General features: G+C 49.1%; 1 protein-coding gene across 3 annotated transcripts in view; it reads left to right on the forward strand.

Moving 5' to 3' along the window:
- Btbd16 (BTB domain containing 16) overlaps positions 1 to 6,000 on the forward strand; it is a 48,049-nt gene that overhangs the window by 31,676 nt on the left and 10,373 nt on the right. The window lies entirely within an intron of this gene.

Here is a 6,000-nt window from a genome sequence, read left to right on the forward strand (position 1 = left end):
TTGTGTTTTTTATTGTGAAGTACACCGGTGCAGGAAGGGAGCCTGTGCTCCCACATAAGCACACATGTGAACACACACGCACACACACACACACACACACACACACAGCAACACACATGCTTATACATTCACCTGCACATGAGCACGCAGGACAGACAGACCTACACATCTTGGCACCTTACAGCAGTTTCTTCCTAGTGATTATTTTAGAAAAGTAAACAGAACGTCCAGAAATCAATCTTGGAGTCTCCTTACAGGAAAGAAACTATAAACAAAGCCGGGACTTTCCTCTACTGGGGAAAAGTTCCCATTCTGTGCCACTTACTGAAGAGTTTGGGAAAGCTGCTACAAGCTGAGAATTGCTTCTCTGCTGCTGTGATATAAAACAAAACAAAACAAACAAACCACAGACAGAAAGACCTTGGAGAGGGAAAGGCTGATTTTAGCTTACGGACTACATAGCCCATCAGAGAAGGAAGTCTCTCAGAGACTGTGGAAGAGTGCTGCTTCCTAGCTTGTGCTGCCTGCTTCCTTATACAATCCAGGACCATGGACCCAGAGGTGCCACTGCTCACACTGTCCTGGATGTTCCCACATCAACTGTGAATCAAGAAGACGCCCCACAGATGTACCTACAGGCCAGTCTATGGATGCAATGCTTCAGGATGCATCTAGGTTGTATCAAGTTGGCAAAAACTAACCAAACAGCCGGTTAACTGGGAAGGCCCCATTAACTCAGGAAGGACCAAACCAGGACATTTCAAAGTCCTCTTAAAATATTATTTATTGCTGGGTGGTGGTAGCACAAACTTTTAATCCCAGTACTCAGGAGGCAGAGGAAGGTGGATCTCTATGACTTCAAGGCCAGCCTGATCTACATAGTGAGTTCCAGAACAGCTAGGGCTACATAGAGAAACTCTCATAAAACAAAACAAAACAAAAATTTTATCTAGTCTGTCTGTCTGTCTGTCTGTCTGTATCTCTGTCTATCTACCTATCTATGTAAAGGTGTTTTGTCTGCATGTATGTAAGTGTACTACATACATGCAGTGCCCACAGAAGAGGGCATGAGATGCCCTAGGACTGGAGTTTAAAAAGGACATTGTGAGCTATCATGTGGGTGCTGGGAATCAAATCCAATTCCTATGGAACAGAACCCAGGGCCCTTAACTACAGAGACATCTCTCCAGCCCTAGAGTGTTTTTGGAAAGTAAACTGTAGGATATATAAATATATATGGAAGAGCACAGAGACTTTAAGAAGTTTTTCACATATGAATACAGCTGTGCACAGACCCAGCATGAAACATTAAGCTGTTCTGTCTTAGAACTGCTCCTCGGACCCTGTGCTGGGGGTGGGGTGGCATATTCTGGGACAAAGGTCTTCTTGTACCCAGCTCCCAAGTTCCCTGCCTGGCCCATATCTCCTCTTGCTTTGACTGGAGCTTCTGCCTTAGTTTCTGCACAGCTCTCTGGAGCCTCAGTCTTCCTTCCTCTTGGTTCCCCTCCCAGTATTGTGGGTCTGAGTCGTTCCCAGCTCCTCCAAGAAACTTCTTGGCTTTCAGAATATGTCAAAGCAGCAGGATGCTTTACAATGTCCTAGAGAAAGGGAAGAGGGCTCATGAGGAGCCTGGACATAGGAGGTCCTTTGAAAAGACAGCTGTGGCCTGTCATCAGGCAGGATTTGAGTGACTGAATCTTGCCCTGTTTCCCCTTTTGGGGATTTGTCAAGAGCTGCCTTCACTGTTAGAAAGCTACCAGACTGGGTCTTGCTGTGTGGCTGATAGGGCTTGGCTTGACAGAAGAACCTGGCGACAGCAGACAGGGCACGTGGACACAGAGGTATTCACACAAACCCACCGTGTAGCAGGACCTGCACCCCTGGCATCCCACTGTGCACATTGTGGGTGGATGGAGAGATGGATGGTTGATGGGAACCAGGTCATGCTGCTCAATCCACTCAACACATTGTAAGGCAAAGTGGCAAGGCCTGCACAAGGCCTTGTGGGAACAAGAGGCAAGCAGAACAGACACAAATCCCACTCTTCCCAGAGCTCAGATGGGGGAAGCGTGGAGAAACCAGAGGTAAGGTGCAGGTCCTTGATGTGCGTCTTGCCTACTGACATGACGTCACATCTTATTACAGCTGCCATTTGCTCCACAAAGGCTTTGGACCAGAAACCTAACCACAGTGCATAGAGGTGACAGACACACTCATGCCCCAGACATGAGTTGAGGAGAGCGACCCATGAAGCCCTTGGCAGGAGGAACAGCAGCAGCAGCAGCACAGTTGGACCTTGTGGAGCTGCACTGTTTATCCTGTGTTGGGGTTAGGAACAAGAGGCCATTTCCTGCCTCTTTGATTCCCTTAAGATGTCTAGGTCTAGCCGGGTGTGGTGGCACACACTTTTAATCCCAGCACTCGGGAGGCAGAGGCAGGCAGATTTCTGAGTTTGAGGCCAGCCTGGTCTACAAAGTGAGTTCCAGGACAGCCAGGGCTATACAGAGAAACCCTGTCTCGAAAAACAAAACGAAACAAAACAAAACAAGATGTCTAGGTCTTCCACACAGAATTTCGATCAAAAATCCATATTCTCTCCTCATGGTGCACTCTTGCCCCCAGATGTATTTTTTCCCAAATTGCACCCTAGCATTTAATTTATAGATTCAAACACTTCTCAAAGAAGCAAAATAATTTTTAAACCTTAGATCTTTTTTTTTTTTTAACACTGTGGCCAAATAAATGCTACATACAACTTGACGTTGTTCTGTCCACACTTGAGTGGCTTTATGAACCTTCACATCATGCGGTTATGCATCCATCTTGCGTTCACAGACTGAAGCTTGAGATCCATCAGCCCCAGCCATGATCTTCCTCGCCTCAGTTCTCTATAGACTTAGCTGACCTAGTTCCTGAAGGGGTAGAAAGCTGGTTATTTGCCCTCGGTGTCTGCCTTGAATCACGCTGTCTGTGGTGCTATGGTTTGAATCTGCAAGGGCCCTACAGATTCGTGTTTTAAATACTCGGTCCCCAGTTTGTAGTCTGTGTGTGCACATGTGTGAGTCGGGGGGGGGGGGCATGCAAGTACTGAGCCTAGTGTTGTCACACAGATGCTTGACACACACTGGGACACTGTGCAGTTACCCGGATCATTTTATTATTTTTTAATTGGTCTCACAAAGTTCGCCTGGGTTATATAGGCCTGTGGCTCCAGGCTTGTTTTCTATGGTGCTCGTCTGAAGGTTATAGAGCCTTTAAAAGCTGGGTCCTAATCATGCTGACCGTGGTTCCATTCTGTGTTCCTGGCTTCCTGGCCTGCCAAGTTATGAGGATGGTTATGAAGAGCGGTTCCTTCGCCATGCCTTCTCTTCTATGAGGGACTGAAATCCCTCTGAAGCTGTGAGAAGAAGAAGAAGAAAAAAACTTTCAAAACAAAAGCCACCTTTCTCTCCTTTCAGACGCTTCTGCCAGGTGTCTTGTCATGGCAACAAACAAACAAAATGTAACTAATCCAACCAGGTATGACATCTTCAGATCCCTCCACCGTATAGCACATGTCAGAACTCTCATGTCTGTACCTCGTGCGGCTCAGATTTGAAATGCGGGGGGGCCACAGAGCTCTGCGTCTCAGGCTTACTCATTGGGAAGGGAAACCGACTCCGGCAGATAATGGGAAGGAGAAGTGAGAGAACTGTGGCTGCCCTGAGCTTTAAGATTACAGTCTGCGACCTCAGAAGGGGATTTACCCAGAGCAAGCTTACACTCATCAGATCTCAGGAGGTCTAGGGGGCGGGGTCAGGGGCGGGGGCGGGGAGAGGGGCGAGGGCGGGGGGAAGCATGCCTTGAAAGCAGGATCCAGAGGCAACCAGTTTGTGTTTCAGTTTCCAGGGACTGTCTTCCCTCAAGGGGTCAGTCCAGAAAGAGTTGAAGAACCTTAGACAATTTGCCCCAGAGAAGCGCTCCACCATCATTGAGTGTAGTGCCTGGGAAGATAGGCCAGCATCGCAGACCTGAAATCCACTAGCACAGCCAGGCAGGAGGTCCCAGCAGACCTCCCGCCGCTCCTGTTGTATGACATCAGTAGGATGTCTGCTCTCACTATCAAGACAGGCAGAAAGGTCCTGCGGTAGGCCTGTGAGGTGATGTAGACAGAGGATATCTCTGGGTGGTAGGAGATGAGAAGCTGACTGGTTCCAGGGTGTGGGACACACCCCTCAGGTCCCTTGAAAGTTTACTTAGAAAATCAGAGGCCAAGCCTAGGTGACCCATGTTGGGTGGTTTGATGGACAGCAATGATGACAAATGCCACCAGAAGCAACTCCAAGCTCTCAACGTGCCTGAGCCCGGATCCCTGTGGAATGGGAGGATTCATAAGGCACAGAGGACTTTGCTGGGTTCCAACAAGTGTTCCGGGTACTTCCCAAGCCATGTCTCCTCAGCCTCTGCCATCCCCCCCCCCCCCAGGAGACACTTAGCTCTTGTCTCTACAGAAGAGAATCAGACAGGCTCAGTCACATGACTGATGGGTGACCAGGCCAGGACTGGACCCTGCTGTGCCTGACTCCAGGCCCCCTTATTGGTTGGTGAATGAGCTGACAACTAGCCGTAACAGTGTGTATTATCACCACTTTCCTTGTGAAATTCAAGTGCTTTTCTTAAAGCACTTCTCCAGTTCTCTGATTCAAGGGAACTGTCCAGAGAGGGTCTGGCTGGCAGTCCTTCTGGCCCAAGTGATTACCAAAAGGAGGATCAGGCCCTGGGTCTTCCAGCAGCTTCTTACTCCAAACAGAGCAGCAAAATGGGAACCTCGTGGCTTCTGCACTGGAGGAAGCCATGCCTCTTCCCTCTAGGCCTGGCCTTTCCCTGCTGTGGTTGCATCTGACTGTATTCAACCTGCAGCTCCAACTTGGCCTCAGGGCTCTGAGGCGACCTAGGCTCACGGAGCTGGGCTAGCCTGGGCTAAGACAGCCCTGGCCATAAGTACTGGCTTATTTCCCAGAGCACTCAGGGAAAGACCACGACAGCTTGACCCCTCCTTGACACTTGTCACTGGCCCTGACACCTCCTTACCTGATACTCTAGGTGTCATCCATATCAGAATGTGGAAAGGGCAAAAGTCAGTGTCACCTGTCCCACTAAGACACCTGTGGTCTTAAAGCACCGTGGGTGGCAGAGGATGACCCCTTGGAGCCAAAAGCTCACAGTGCTGGTAGCATACATAACCCTCTGTCAATTTCTGCCTCTCCATGTCACTTCCAGAGACTGCTGCACAGTAGAACCTAATAACTACTCATGGAATTGAGTCCACATCCTCCTCTACAGCTCTGTAGCACCCCTAGGCTTATGTATGGGAACCGTTGACATTCAGAGGAGCTGGAGAGTTAATGGGGCCCAGGTTTCCTGAAGAGTAACAGTTCTGGATGGCTTGGAAGGCTCCCCACCAGAGGCAGGACACAGAGCCAAAGGTACAGCTAGGGTGGAACATGATTTGAATTCTTGGTTCATGGCAGAAGACTCTGGGACAGCAAGATGGCTCTGAAGGTAAAGGCACTTGCCACAGCCTGATGACTTGAGTTTGATGCCTAGCACCCAGGTGATGGGAGAGAAACAAGGTCCACAGGTTCTCCTCTGACCTCTACTTGTGTACCATGATCTTCGCACCCAAACCACCTGATAGATAGATAGATAGATAGATAGATAGATAGATAGATAGATAGATAGATTGATAGATGGATCGGTGGGTGGGTGGGTCGATGGATGGATAGACAGATAGACAGACAGACAGACAGACAGACAGGCAGGCAGGCAGGCAGACAGACAGATAGATAAGGCAAAAGAAAAACAATATTCTGCCGGACGTGGTGGTGCACGCCTTTAATCCCAGCACTCAGGAGGCAGAGGCAGGCAGATTTCCAAGTTCAAGGCCAGTCTGGTCTACAGAGTGAGTTCCAGGACAGCCAGGGCTACACAGAGAAACCCTGTCTTGAAAAACCAAAAAAA

The sequence above is a fragment of the Mus pahari genome, chromosome 1 (assembly GCF_900095145.1).
Source record: "Mus pahari chromosome 1, PAHARI_EIJ_v1.1, whole genome shotgun sequence".
In the NCBI taxonomy this organism is placed as follows: domain Eukaryota; kingdom Metazoa; phylum Chordata; class Mammalia; order Rodentia; family Muridae; genus Mus; species Mus pahari.